The sequence below is a fragment of the Oncorhynchus mykiss genome, chromosome 12 (assembly GCF_013265735.2).
Source record: "Oncorhynchus mykiss isolate Arlee chromosome 12, USDA_OmykA_1.1, whole genome shotgun sequence".
Taxonomy (NCBI): domain Eukaryota; kingdom Metazoa; phylum Chordata; class Actinopteri; order Salmoniformes; family Salmonidae; genus Oncorhynchus; species Oncorhynchus mykiss.
Window position 1 is genome coordinate 81601081 of NC_048576.1, and position 15000 is coordinate 81616080.

The 15000-nt window shown below is 43.8% G+C and overlaps 1 protein-coding gene across 3 annotated transcripts in view; it reads right to left on the reverse strand.

The window, feature by feature from the left end:
- Positions 1 to 14497, reverse strand: part of LOC110538611 (leucine-rich repeat-containing protein 4B) — a 38562-nt gene extending 24065 nt beyond the window's left edge. Inside the window, exons 1-2 of one of the 3 annotated variants that reach the window (XM_021625536.2) lie at positions 14389 to 14497; positions 6020 to 6176 (exon numbers count right to left, since the gene is read on the reverse strand). The gene's annotated coding sequence lies outside the window, so the exon portion shown is untranslated. Of the gene's footprint in view, positions 1 to 5654; positions 5923 to 6019; positions 6177 to 14276 lie in introns of those variants that run through there. The other 2 variants (XM_021625537.2, XM_021625539.2) reach the window with 2 other exon arrangements.
- Positions 14498 to 15000: the final 503 nt, after the last annotated feature.

The following is a 15000-nucleotide window of genomic DNA, read 5'->3' on the forward strand; positions in this document are numbered from 1 at the left end:
CGTGTACAACGTAGAACACCAAATAATGCATGCAGAGCAGAATTAGGCCGATACCCACTAATTATCAAAATCCAGAAAAGAGCCGTTAAATTCTACAACCACCTAAAAGGAAGTGATTCACAAACCTTCCATAACAAAGCCATCACCTACAGAGCGATGAACCTGGAGAAGAGTCCCCTAAGCAAGCTGGTCCTGGGGCTCTGTTCACAAACACAAACAGACCCCACAGAGCCCCAGGACAGCAACACAATTAGACCCAACCAAATAATGAGAAAACAAAAAGATAATTACTTGACACATTGGAAAGAATTAACAAAAAAAAACAGAGCAAACTAGAATGCTATTTGGCCCTAAACAGAGAGTACACAGCGGCAGAATACCTGACCACTGTGACTGACCCAAACTTAAGGAAAGCTTTGACTATGTACAGACTCAGTGAGCATAGCCTTGCTATTGAGAAAGGCCGCCGTAGGCAGACATGGCTCTCAAGAGAAGACAGGCTATGTGCTCACTGCCCACAAAATGAGGTAGAAACTGAGCTGCACTTCCTAACCTCCTGCCCAATGTATGACCATATTAGAGAGACATATTTCCCTCAGATTACACAGATCCACAAAGAATTCAAAAAAACAAATCCAAATTTGAAAAACTCCCATATCTACTGGGTGAAATTCCACAGTGTGCCATCACAGCAGCAAGATTTGTGACCTGTTGCCACGAGAAAAGGGCAACCAGTGAAGAACACACACCATTGTAAATACAACCCATATTTATGCTTATTTATTTTATCTTGTGTCCTTTAACCATTTGTACATTGTTAAAACACTGTATATATATATATATATATATGACATTTGTAATGCCTTTACTGTTTTGAAACCTTTGTATGTGTAATGTTTACTGTTAATTTTTGTTGTTTTTCACTTTATATATTCACTTTGTATGTTGTCTACCTCACTTGCTTTGGCAATGTTAACACATGTTTCCCATGCCAATAAAGCCCTTGAATTGAATTGAATTGAGAGAAAGATAGAGAGACAGAGAGAGAGACAGAGAGAGAGACAGAGAGAGAGACAGAGAGAGACAGAGAGAGACAGAGAGAGACAGAGAGAGAGAGACAGAGAGAGAGAGAGAGAGACAGAGAGAGAGAGAGAGAGAGAGAGAGAGAGAAACAGAGAGAGAAACAGAGAGAGAGAGAGAGAGAGACAGAGAGAGAGAGAGAGAGAGAGAGAGAGAGACAGAGAGAGAGAGAGAGAGAGAGAGAGAGAGACAGAGAGAGACAGAGAGAGAGAGAGACAAAGAGAGAGAGAGAGAGAGAGAGAGAGAGACAAAGAGAGAGAGAGAGAGAGAGAGAGACAGAGAGAGAGAGAGAGAGAGAGAGAGAGACAGAGAGAGACAGAGAGAGAGAGAGACAAAGAGAGAGAGAGAGACAGAGAGAGAGAGACAGAGAGAGAGAGAGAGAGAGAGACAGAGAGAGAGAGAGAGAGAGAGACAGAGAGAGAGAGAGACAAAGAGAGAGAGAGAGAGAGAGAGAGAGAGAGAGACAAAGAGAGAGAGAGAGAGAGAGAGACAGAGAGAGAGAGAGACAAAGAGAGAGAGAGAGAGAGAGAGAGACAAAGAGAGAGAGAGAGAGAGAGAGAGAGAGAGACAGAGAGAGACAGAGAGAGAGAGAGAGAGAGACAAAGAGAGAGAGAGAGAGAGAGAGAGAGACAGAGAGAGAGAGAGACAAAGAGAGAGAGAGAGAGAGAGAGAGACAAAGAGAGAGAGAGAGAGAGAGAGAGAGAGAGAGACAGAGAGAGACAGAGAGAGAGAGAGAGAGAGACAAAGAGAGAGAGAGAGAGAGAGAGAGAGAGAGAGAGACAAAGAGAGAGAGAGAGAGAGAGAGAGAGAGAGAGAGAGCTAGCCCTCCTCTCCTTCAGAGAGAGGGCCATGAGCAGCAGATTAAAAGTCAGTGTGTTCATCACCCTTCTAAAGCACTCCCATTAGCACACATTACATTACCTTCCCCACATGTTCAAATCCCTCACTGCAAGCTTCATACGACTCATCATTGCATGCCGGGATGAAAGACCTTTCAATGTTAACATCTTAACTCTAACATTGTCATGCCCTGACCTTAGATATCTCTGTTTTCCTATATATTTTGGTTAGGTCAGGGTGTGACTAGGGTGGGTACTCTACTTTTTGTATGTCTAAGGTTTTTGTATGTCTAGGGGTTTTTGTGTGTCTATGTTGGCCTGATATGTATGTTTCCCAATCAGAGACAGCTGTTTAACGGTGTCTCTGATTGGGGATCATATTTAGGTAGCCATTTTCCTCATTTGTGTTGTGGGATCTTGACTATGTTGAGTTGCCTGTCTGCACTAAGTTGTATAGCTTCACGTTTCGTTCGTTGGTTTTGTTGTTTTTTGTTAAGTGTTTCATTCATTAAAAGAGAATGTACGCATACTACGCTGCGCCTTGGTCTCACTCATACGACGATCGTGACAAACATTCACTAGATTCAAAAAGTATTCATACCCCTTATTTTTTTCCACATTCTGTTGTGTTACTGCCTGAATTCAAAAATTCACCTACACACATGAATCCAAAATGACAAAGTAAAAACATGTTTTTAGAAATTTTTGCAAATGTATTGAAAATGAAATACAGACATATCTAATTTACAAAAGTGTTCATACCCCTGAGTCAATGTAGAAGCACCTTTGGCAATTAAAGCTTTGAGTCATCTTGGGTATGTCTGTCTCAGCTTTGAGTCATCTTGGGTATGTCTGTCTCAGCTTTGAGTCGTCTTGGGTATGTCTGTCTCAGCTTTGAGTCGTCTTGGGTATGTCTGTCTCAGCTTTGAGTCGTCTTGGGTATGTCTGTCTCAGCTTTGAGTCGTCTTGGGTATGTCTGTCTCAGCTTTGAGTCATCTTGGGTATGTCTGTCTCAGCTTTGAGTCGTCTTGGGTATGTCTGTCTCAGCTTTGAGTCGTCTTGGGTATGTCTGTCTCAGCTTTGAGTCATCTTGGGTATGTCTGTCTCAGCTTTGAGTCGTCTTGGGTATGTCTGTCTCAGCTTTGAGTCGTCTTGGGTATGTCTGTCTCAGCTTTGAGTCATCTTGGGTATGTCTGTTTCAGCTTTGAGTCATCTTGGGTATGTCTGTCTCAGCTTTGAGTCATCTGGATTTGGGGATTTTCTCCCATTCTTCCTTGCAGATGTCTTTCCACAGATTTTCAATGGGATTCAAGTCTGGGCTTTGGCTGGGCCACTCAAGGACTTTCAGATTCTTGTTCTGAAGCCATTCCAGCGTTGCTTTGGCTGTATGCTTGGGGTCCTTCTCCTGTTGGAACATAAATCTTCGCCCCAGTCTATGGTTTTAGGCTGGGTTTCTGTACAGCACTTTGAGATATCAGCTGATGTACGAAGGGCTATTTAAATAAATTTGATTTGATATGGTCGTTTGCACTCTGAAGCACACTAGAAATTGTTTTATACCCTTCCCCAGATATATACCTCATCACAATTCTATTTTGGAGAAGTATGGACAGTTCCTTGAACTTCATGGTGTTAAGGATTGGCCTGTATTTGGCTCCATTCATTTCCCCCTCTATCCTTACCAGTCTCCCTGGCGATGAAAAGCATCCCCATAGCATGATGCTGCCACCACCATGCGTCAAGGTAGGAATGGTGTTATATGAGCAGTGCCTGGCTTTCTCCAGTCATAGCGCTTTGCATTCAGGCCAAAGAGTTACGTTTTCTCTTATTAGACCACACAATCTTTGCCTTATGCTGTCAGTGTTTCACGTGCCTTTTTGCAAATCCAGGCATGCTGTCATGTGCCTTTCTCTCAGAAGTGGCTTCCGTCTGGCCACTCTCCCATAAAGCCCAGATTGGTGAAGTGCTGTAAAGACTGTTGTCCTTCTGGCAGGTTCTGCCATCTCAGCCAAGGAACTCTGTAGTTCTGTCAGAGAGGTCCTTCTGGTCCGGTTGCTCAGTTTGGTCAGACGGCCAGCTATAAGAAGCCCCCCCACCCACCCAATGATGGAGACCACTGTGCTCTTGGAAACGTTCAACACTCTACAAATTGTGGTATACCCTTCCCCAGATATGTGCCTCATCACAATCTTGGAGATGTACAGACAGTTCCTTGGACTTTCTGGTATTTATTCTGCTCTGACATGCACTGTCAACTGTGGGACCTTAGAGTGGTGTGTTTCTTTATAAATCATGTCCAAACAATTGAATTGGGCACAGGTGGACTCCAAGTTGTCGTGACATCTCAAGGATGATCAAAGGACATTGGATGCACCTGAACTCAATTTGGAGTGTCATAGCAAAGGGATGTGAATGCTTGAAATGAGATATTTCGGTATTTCATTTTCAATACATTTGCTTACATTTCTAAAAACATGTTTTCATTTTGTCAGTATGGGGTATTGTGTGTAGATGGATGAGAAATAAATCTATTTAATCAATTTTGAATTCAGGCTGTAACACAACTAAATGTGGAATAAATCAAGAGGTACGAATACTTTCTGAAGGCACTGTAGGTGAACCAACGTTCCTCTTCAAATGATCACTGTCCGCTCTGTTCCGGAGCCTTAGTTGCGAGATGCCGATTTTGTGAACAATTAATCCGTATTTAAGGGTGTTAAGCATGTTGATACACTCAATTCCTGTGCACTGAGGGGGAAGCCGGAGTCAGCCGTTAATCAAAATGTCTCTCAGCCATTTACAGAGCCATGTAAACGGCACCCTTTCACCGGCTCTGTTCAAAGCCCCCTCCGCACACAGCAGAGCTCAGCACTGCTTGTTGCTCCAAGCTATTTTTGTGAGAACTTGCTTCAGCATTTTTTCCGTCAAACCTTGTTTTTCAAGTTGCCTTTTCCACTGCAGGGGAAAGGCACGCAAGCATGCGTGTAGGATTGTTTCTGTGGGGTTAAAATATGATGTGTTTTACAGAATGCATAGAATGTGTTTGTGTGAGTGTTTGTGCATTTATCCTCACTTGTTCTATGTGTGTCACATTCTGTGTGTGTCTACATTCTATGTGTGTAACATTCTGTGTGTCCACAGTGCTATATGTGCATTTTTAAATGTATGTCCTTATGTGTGACGGCATAGTGTGTGTGTTTGGGAGTGTGTGGCATGTGAATGTTTGTGTATGTGTCATAACACATTTCATATGTGTGTGCGTTAAGATCCTACAGTGCTGTGTGAGATTGTGTGAATTTTTGGACGAATAAGCATAGTGTGTGTGTGTGTATATGTTTTGTGTGATAAGTAACACTCCCCCATCCATCCAGGCCTTGCCCCAGCATGCTCTATGACTGACACACTGACTAATACACAGACAGATAAACACCCTCACTGAGAAACACGATAAGGATTCGCCTAGGAAACACTGACACAGACTGACAGATGGACGTCTCCATGGAGACCAGTCACCAAGACTGACACCATGTCAGTCTTTATCACAGCAGAGTGCCGTGCCAACCAAATCATTACGAGAGTTAGAGACAGATACAGAGAGAGAGAGATGGAGGGATAGATGGATGAATTGAGGGACAGTGAGAGAGAGAAACATGTAAAACATACTTTATATGGAGTGAAAAAGGTATTGGCTGAGAATTTGGAGGAGTAAACAGGAAAGAAACAAGCTTGTAATACCTGACAGCAGGGCACCTTTTTATCACAGGACACGTCCCTGTCATCCCTTCCTTCTGCTTTACTGTTCTATCATGCCTTCTTGGTCTCACCCCATAATTCACATCTCACTTAGTTTTACTCCATCCACTCCCTCTATCATCCCTCTTCTTTTCCTCTGATCTTTCAATCGTCTCTTCATATAATGCTTGTGTCTCTCTCTCCTCACTCCTTTCAGTCTGACTGCTCTTTCCACACCTCTCCTCTCTCCTCCGCTGGTTTCTGCACCATTCCCCTCTCCACGATCTCTCTCCACCCCTCTCTCCCACGCTGTGCGAAATAGAAGCGCTCGCGCAGACTCTGGTTGCCATAGTAACCTGCTCACTCACCATCTTGCGTGTCTCCGTCACATCAGCAGCAGGGGTGTCCGTCGCCTGGCTCTGCAGTTCCCAACACGGGGCAGCTCCATCACTTCACACTGAGGACTGGGGCCTGGCCTGGGGGCTGGGGCACTCACTCACTGGTGCTGCTGCACCCAGTAAAAAACTAGGAGAGAAAAAAATGCAAGAGTAGCAAAATATATAAATAAATGAGTACAACTGAGTCAACAGTCTCCGTATAACCCCATCCAGCAGACCTCTGAGAAGAGATAAAATAATAAAGGCGTGCGTGTTGTTCACCATGGCACTCAGAATAATCATCCTTCCTAACCATAGGGCAGAATCAGTGATTTATCGCAGTAATCATGTATGACGTCACTAACTGCAGCCTGCCTGCTCCTCTCTGGCCTTCAGAGAGCTCTACTAGGAGACACTGGGGGCTTCTCTCCCCCACTGTCACATTCTCCCTGTGACATCACCAGCCTGGATGTGTAGCCCTCTGCCTATGTGTCCTTCTCAGTCATGTTCCCACTCAACTTGTTGAGCATTGTTGGAGTGACCTCACCAAACAGTGACCTTACCAAACGGTCAACCAAAAATACCACTTGGTAAAATACCACACATTTTAGTCATTTAGCAGATTCTCTTATCCAGAGCAATTCGGGTTAAGTGCCTTGCTCAAGAGCACATCAACAGATTTTTCAACTAGTTGGCGACCTTTCGGTTACTGGCCCAATGCTGTTGACCGTTAGGCTACCTGCCAACCCATGATGCTTTGTGGTCATCATAATCATGGCAAGATCATTGCAATGTCTAGTTGCTGCATTACTACCATTATCATCATCACCATTACACTGTAATAAACATCATCATCAACATCCTCGCAGGCATACAGGCGCTAACTGTAGTGCTCTCTGATCACACACAGCCAGTCAAGCAGACAGAGGAAAAGCCCCTAGCCTCAGTTTGTCTGACTTTGCATGGCTGTATTGAGCTCTTATGTTGCCACTGACCCGAAACAAACTCCCTCAAGATATTGTGCCTTGATGCAGCCAAGCTGCCATGGCTCCAAAGAAGAATGGTCACTGAAAGCTTGACCGCTTTCATTACCCACCACATTTACTAACACGTGACCTAACCAAAGTCCCCCACCTCACTACCATCACCCAACCGGCTTAGCCAATATACGACCAAACTATGTAAAACTGACTGCTTTCATTACCTACCACATTTACTAGCACGTGATCTAACCAAAGTCCCCCACCCCACTACCATCACCCAACCGGCTTAGCCAATATACGACCAAACCATGTAAAACTGACTGCTTTCATTACCTACCACATTTACTAACACGTGATCTAACCAAAGTCCCCCACCCCACTACCATCACCCAACCGGCTTAGCCAATATACGACCAAACCATGTAAAACTGACTGCTTTCATTACCTACCACATTTACTAACACGTGACCTAACCAAAGTCCCCCACCTCACTACCATCACCCAACCGGCTTAGCCAATATACGACCAAACCATGTAAAACTGACTGCTTTCATTACCCAACCAATTTTTAATAACACGATCCAACCGTAACCCTCCCGCTTCCAGTCACCCATGTGACACATGAGTGAGCAGCAGCATGATCGCGTCCCATTATGCGACTGGCTTTACTAACACATGGTTGAACCTTATAGTATAGCCGACCACTCTCACTCCCATGGAGCACATGAAGGAAAACCATCTATGGCTCCCAATCCCTACCCAGCAGTCCCTACCCAGCTGTCCCTACCCAGCGGTCCCTACCCAGCGGTCCCTACCCAGCAGTCCCTACCCAGCAGTCCCTACCCAGCTGTCCCTACCCAGCGGTCCCTACCCAGCGGTCCCTACCCAGCGGTCCCTACCCGGCGGTCCCTACCCAGCGGTCTAATAGAGCCGACCACTCTCACTCCCATGGAGCACATGAAGGAAAACCATCTATGGCTCCCAATCCCTACCCAGCAGTCCCTACCCAGCTGTCCCTACCCAGCGGTCCCTACCCAGCAGTCCCTACCCAGCTGTCCCTACCCAGCGGTCCCTACCCGGCTGTCCCTACCCGGCGGTCCCTACCCAGCGGTCTAATAGAGCCGACCACTCTCACTCCCATGGAGCACATGAAGGAAAACCATCTATGGCTCCCAATCCCTACCCAGCAGTCCCTACCCAGCTGTCCCTACCCAGCGGTCCCTACCCAGCAGTCCCTACCCAGCTGTCCCTACCCAGCGGTCCCTACCCAGCGGTCCCTACCCAGCGGTCCCTACCCGGCTGTCCCTACCCGGCGGTCCCTACCCGGCGGTCCCTACCCAGCGGTCTAATAGAGCCGACCACTGTCACTCCCATGGAGCAGATGAAGGAAAACCATCTATGGCCCCCAATCCCTACCCAGCAGTCCCTACCCAGCTGTCCCTACCCGGCGGTCCCTACCCGGCAGTCCCTACCCAGCGGTCTAATAGAGCCGACCACTGTCACTCCCATGGAGCAGATGAAGGAAAACCATCTATGGCCCCCAATCCCTACCCAGCGGTCCCTACCCAGCGGTCCCTACCCAGCGGTCCCTACCCAGCGGTCCCTACCCAGCGGTCCCAACCCAGCGATCCCTACACAGCGGTCCCTACACAGCGGTCCCTACCCAGCGGTCCCTACCTAGCAGTCCCAACCCAGCGGTCCCAAGCCAGCGGTCCCAATCTAGCGGTCCCTACCCAGTGGTCCCTACCTAGCGGTCCCAACCCAGCGGTCCCTACCCAGCGGTCCCTACCTAGCGTTCCCAACCCAGCGGTCCCTACCCAGTGGTCCCTACCCAGCGGTCTAGTAGAGCCGACCACTGTCACTCCCACAGTACCTTTCATTAACACAAGAAGGTAACCCATTTATGGCTCCCAGTCTCTACCCAGACTCCCCTGCTGTAAGGGACATAGACATGAGCACATCCCCCCCAGGGGAAATTCCACTATTTCTAATGGTGTCAACTCAATGGATTATGGTATTCATTTGATATCATTAACCATTGTCATTCTCCCCAACTATTATTCAATTATTAATGCCAGTCATCATGGCCCCAGAAGGGCCGACACCCAGGCCAAGGCTGGACACTCAATCAAACCAATCACAGCTGATTATATCTGCTCTGTCATCAGTGGCAGGCGGCTTAGCAGCTCTGCTGAGAATGGGTCAGTCAGTGCTCATGCAATATCCAGACTCTGGTTATTAAGATTGAAGTGATGCCAGATCATGCAAAAGGAAACCTAGATCTTTGTCCTTCCCTCCTGTGGTTAGGACAATGTATAGGCACATGAGGGGAGAAACGCTGATATGTGTGACATGACAACAGAGGCTGTAATGCCATGCGGTTCATCACACTGCATTATTCAGGGACAGCCCTAGGTTGTTCCCACAAATTCAGCCTATCATAGCTGATCAGCAAGTCTCTCCAGCATGCTAGCAGTCAACTTCAACCTCCATCCTGTCGACACCAGCAAGTTGGGCTGCTATCAATCAATGACAATCCCAACCTACATAGAGATCAGCCAACTTCTTGCCCTATTGAGAATAGTGCCAGTCTCATCTATATCCCCCTATTTTCTTTTAAAAAGTCAAAAGTTTCTCTCTCTCACACACACACAACCACATCCACCCACACACATACACACAACCACATTTATACAGTAAAATACACACATCTTACTGTGGTATTGTCTCTCTAACATAACATTCCAAAATGGTGAACAGAACTGTGCTGATTGACAATGCTCAAGTCTGAAAGCCCTTGATTCAGGTGACAAGAGCCCTGAGAGGTTAAGGCATTATCTCCCAGTCCCAGACAGCTTTGCTCTTGGCAAGGTGTGCAGGTGTAATCTCCCCTGTTCCTGTTTGCTTGTTTTCATCTGCCTCATCAGTTATGCAGTGATGTGACTCTGAAATGAAAGTGCAGGCTGGCCTGATTTCTCATATGACTGAAATCTCCCATCCCACACTTAATGTGTGAACCAAAACAAAGTTATGACTCTCAGCTTGGTTTTGGCAGTTCAAATTAGTCTGCCAACTGGGCATAGTTGACCTGTCCGCTCTTCTCTTCCTGGAGCAAACAGCCAACCAGGGGCTTGTGTGGAATCTGTGGGCTTGCTAACACAGTGATGTTCCTTTATTCTTTAATGTATAACTAAAAATCTAGCGAGCTATATATTAAAATCTAGTGAGATCTATATTAAAATCGAGTGATCTCTATATTAAAATCTAGTGAGCTCTATATTAAAATCAAGTGAGCTCAATATTAAAATCGATTGAGCTCTGCATTAAAATCTAGCGAGCTGTATATTAAAATCTACCAAGCTGTATATTAAAATCTACCAAGCTATATATTAAAATCTACCAAGCTATATATTAAAATCTAGAGAGCACTATATTCAAATCTAGCGAGCTCTATATTAAAATCTACTGAGATCTATATTAAAATCTTGTGAGCTCTATATTAAAATCTAGTGAGCTCGATATCAAAATATATCAAGTTCAATATTAAAATCTAGTGAGCTCTATTTTCAAATTTAGTGAGCTCTATATTAAAGTCTAGTGAGCTCTGTATTAAAGTTTAGTGAGCTCTATATTAAAGTCTAGTGAGTTCTATATTAAAATCTATTGAGCTCTACATCAAAATCTAGTGAGCTCTATAATGAAATCTTCTGAAGTCTGTATTCAAATCTAGCAAGCTCTATATTCAAATCTATATTAAAATCTAGCTGAGCCCTATATTAAATATAGCAATCTGTATATTAAAATCTAGTGACCTCTACAGTAAAATCTAGCTGAGCCCGATATTAAAATTTAGAGAGCTCTATATTAAAATCTAGCGACCTCTGTTTTAAAATCTAGCAAGCTCTATATTAAAACTAGCATGCTCTATATTGAAATCTAGAAAGCTCTATATTAGAATGTAGTGAGCTCTATATTAGAATCTAGTGAGCTCTACATCAAAATCTAGTGAGATTTATATTGAAAGCTAGCGAGCTCTATATTCAATTCTAGCAAGCTTTATCTTAAAATCTAGCAAGCTCTATATAAAAATCTAGCAAGCTCTATATTAAAATCTAGTGCTCTACATTGAAATCTAGTGAGCTCTATATTAAAAGCTTGTGAGATCTATATTAAAAGCTTGTGAGCTCTATATTAAAATATTGCGAGCTCTATATCAAAATCTAGTGAGCTCTATATTAAAGTCTAGTTAGTTCTATATTAAAATCTATTGAGCTCTATATTGGAATCTAGTGAGCTCTATATCAAAATCTTGTGAACTCTGTATTAAAATCTAGCAAGCTCTATATTCAAATCTATATTAAAATCTAGCTGAGCCCTATATTAAAATCTAGCAAGCTCTATATTAAAATCTAGCGAGCTCTACATAAAAATCTAGCGAGCTCTACATAAAAATCTAGCGAGCTCTACATTAAAATCTTGTGAGCTCTATATTCAAATCTAGTGAGCTCTATATTAAAATCTAGTGAGCTCTATATTAAAATCTAGTGAGATCTTATTCAAAACAAAATTATGTCAATTCTGAGCAGTGCTCCTTAACAACAACAACTCAGTTTGGGTGAATGGGGTAAGAGTTCAAATTCATGGGATGTCCTACAGCAGGTCAACTATGTCTTGAATAAAATATTCCACTTGCACGCTATTAAGTAATCTGAGTTAACCTTTCCTTGTGAATCATGACATTGTTTAATTTTAATAACACGCATATTAGGTAGAGAGGTGACAATGGCTGTGCACTGTCAAGACTGAAAAGGATTATGGGGCAGCCTGGGCACAGCTACATGACAGATCCCTAACAGTTCCAAGGCCTTTACTAATTCAGTGTAGCAGGCTTCTGGATTTGCTTGGAGTGTGAAGCCCGAGGAAATTATGTCTAAACCCTTCAATCCATAGAGGACAATGCTTAATAAATAATGTTCTTGTTTACCTCTGACTGTCCACCACTTGCTATTGGTCACCTTTTGACCCAGTCTGGTTTTAATCCATTTAAATTCATCTCAAGGACATTTTTAGGGAATATCTTTGGTGGGGGGAAGGGAGGGAAGGAATGAATGAAGGAAGGGAAAGAACCACTTGTGTGTGTTTGAAGAGCTAGATTTATCCTTGTCTTTACAGCTACGAGATGTCTTGATCTTTTTAAAACCCTGTCCTTGGCTAAAAGGCCCTGTCTCTAATGTGATATTTAAAGTAACATTCTTCTCCTCCTCCCAGGGCCACTCTGTGACTTGTACTGGTCCTATGAGTGGAAAGGAGAGGGATGTGCACTTCGATTACCCACACAGCTCCACCTCACATGTACTAACAGGCCCCGTTTGATCTGAGCACAAATCTGCTATAAGAGAAACATAAAAAACTTAACGTCATCTTAAATTTTTACATCTGTAGTTACAAGCCAAATGGTTAAGAATAAGCACAGAGGCTTGTAGTTATAATGTTATACATCACAGTCATTCACTGAGCAATTAAGAGTGAAGCAGTGATACACTAGGTACTAACAAGCATCAAATCTGACATGGTGCCAATGTTTAATGAAAACAAGTTCCACTATCTCCACAGATGTAAGAGCAGTGAGACTGGTTTATGGGGTCTATGTTTAAGACCAGCAGTGGATGAGGTTTGGACGATTGAGTGGACCAGAGATGAGTGTAAAGTCAGACACATGTAGAAAATGATTTTTAAAAAAAATGTGTTTTGCTCACTACTTAGTTTCTTGGGGAAAATATTCTCTCTAAAGTTGTGTATTTATTGGTTTATTAACTTGTTCTGTCCATTGCTCTCTATTTCATATATTTAACCCTTAAGTCCAACTCCACAATTAAATAACTTTTCATTCTCAGAATGGCAGCTTTTCCCCAGTCATATCTCAAACAGAAATGCCTCTGAGCACTGCTCCAAAATTAGCTTGGGGCTGAAATCCAACTTCAGCCATCCACCACCAGCTGAGGCAGAACTGGCCCAGGACCAGTGCTTGAAGGGCCTCTTTTAAAGCACTCTCCTCTCCCCCATTCTAGCCTAACCACCCATCGCACAACACACTTCACCCTCAATCTAATCCTGCCCAGTGCTCCACTTTGCCCCCTAACGCCCCATTAATAACTTAGCCCCTATCATAAACTCACGAAATCAAACTGTGCCCACTGACTGCTGTGCCAGGCAGCAATCTCATTCTGCCAGACTGCCCACCCAAAACACACTGCTGCACATCAGCATTTCAATCCGCTCGTAACCGTATCGTTGTGTTGCATATAGAGGCGGTAGATCTTCATTCATCAACCCTAATCTATCTGCTCCTTGTTCTCAATCAGAGGGGCTCCTCTGTGGGCCACAGTTATAGTGGCTTAACCTGCATGCCTCAGTCATGTTCCGCGTAAGGTGCCTCCGCATTATTCACACTATTTGGGGACACTAATCATAATCAAGAGAGAATAACCAAACGAAACAGATGACCGCAAATAATGTGGCTTAATAGTACCCACTGTGCACACACTGGTTGACTCAACGTTGCTTCCACGTTATTTCAGTGAAATTACGTTGAACCAACGTGGAATAGACGTCTGTACCCAGTGGGTATAGCCTAGTAACTTTTTCTCGGAACTATTGGCCTATTGAATAGGAAATATTTAATAAGCCACACATTCGGCTACTCAGCAGAACTGTGAAATACGAGCCATAACAATACAATTATTTTAATTATAGGCAATTATTATTATTATTTTTAAATTAGGCTACTGTCCTGTGCATTTATCAATTGTTATCAATGCCATTTGCCAAAGACACGACACCAATGTCAGAAACAGGCAATTTAACGAGACGCGCATATGTCTTCTTATGAATTAAGTATGAAGTACACGAATCACTTGACTTTCCTGTTTCATTCGTACGCACTCTCACCAAATTAAATGTATCGTCTCGCCACAATTCATGGTTAAAGGCGCCAAAACCCCTCACATTTCAGGACGATAATGTAGGCTATCCGCTTGTTTCTTTCCATAAACATGGTTGATATTCCGTCCTATCAACTCTGAAACGCGGTCCTTATTAAAGCAATAGCCTTAACATTTATCAGTTTACTGTGCGTGCACAGACGAACGAGCGCACAAACCCACACATACAGACACCACCGCATTCATTTCGTTAACGACAACCGCAAATTAAATATATTGGAACAGCGAAAACTATTCAGCAGATAAAGAATAGGCTGGTCATACCCCAACGCCGCCTTATGAAAGCTGAGAATCCAAAGTCAAACCACGGGATTTGTTTAACATGCGACACACGAATAACGTCCCTTATACTCTGATACCATTTAATGAATCTTACCTTTCTTTTTAATATATTCCTTAAACTGCAGAGGCGTAGCCTATAGTCAACGTCTTCTCTCCCCTCTCCCTCTCTCACTCTCGTCCTTTCTCTCGCTCTCCAACCCGCCCTCTCTCTCTCTCTCTCTCTCTCTCAAATTGATTCACCCTTTTCGGCGCTTGTACCACAGTGCCGTGTTTTCCCGACCTAAGAAAGCAGAGCCCGTTCATCTTACCTGGCCAGATGGAAAAATACAACCACCGAAAGTGGGTGATTGAAAAATCATGACGAAACATAGGCCTAGTAAACTATTTCGTGTAAATACGAATCGTTGAGGATAAATATAGATATCTAATAGAAACATGTCCGTTTCTCCAGGCATGCATAGGCCACTAATAAACACGCGCGCACGGCTGGAAGGGATGAGAATTTACAACAAACGACAACAGAAAATGAACCTTCTCCCATTAATTGAGACCAGTCTGGTTGAATAGGATTATTTTCCCTTGTCTCGGAGTCAGGACAGGCAGGACGATTAATAACTTAAATAACTGTATTAAATATGTAGGCTAGTCTTTCTTATTATATATATATTTCTTATACAATTAAGTACTGCACCTCTCTTGTGTAGAT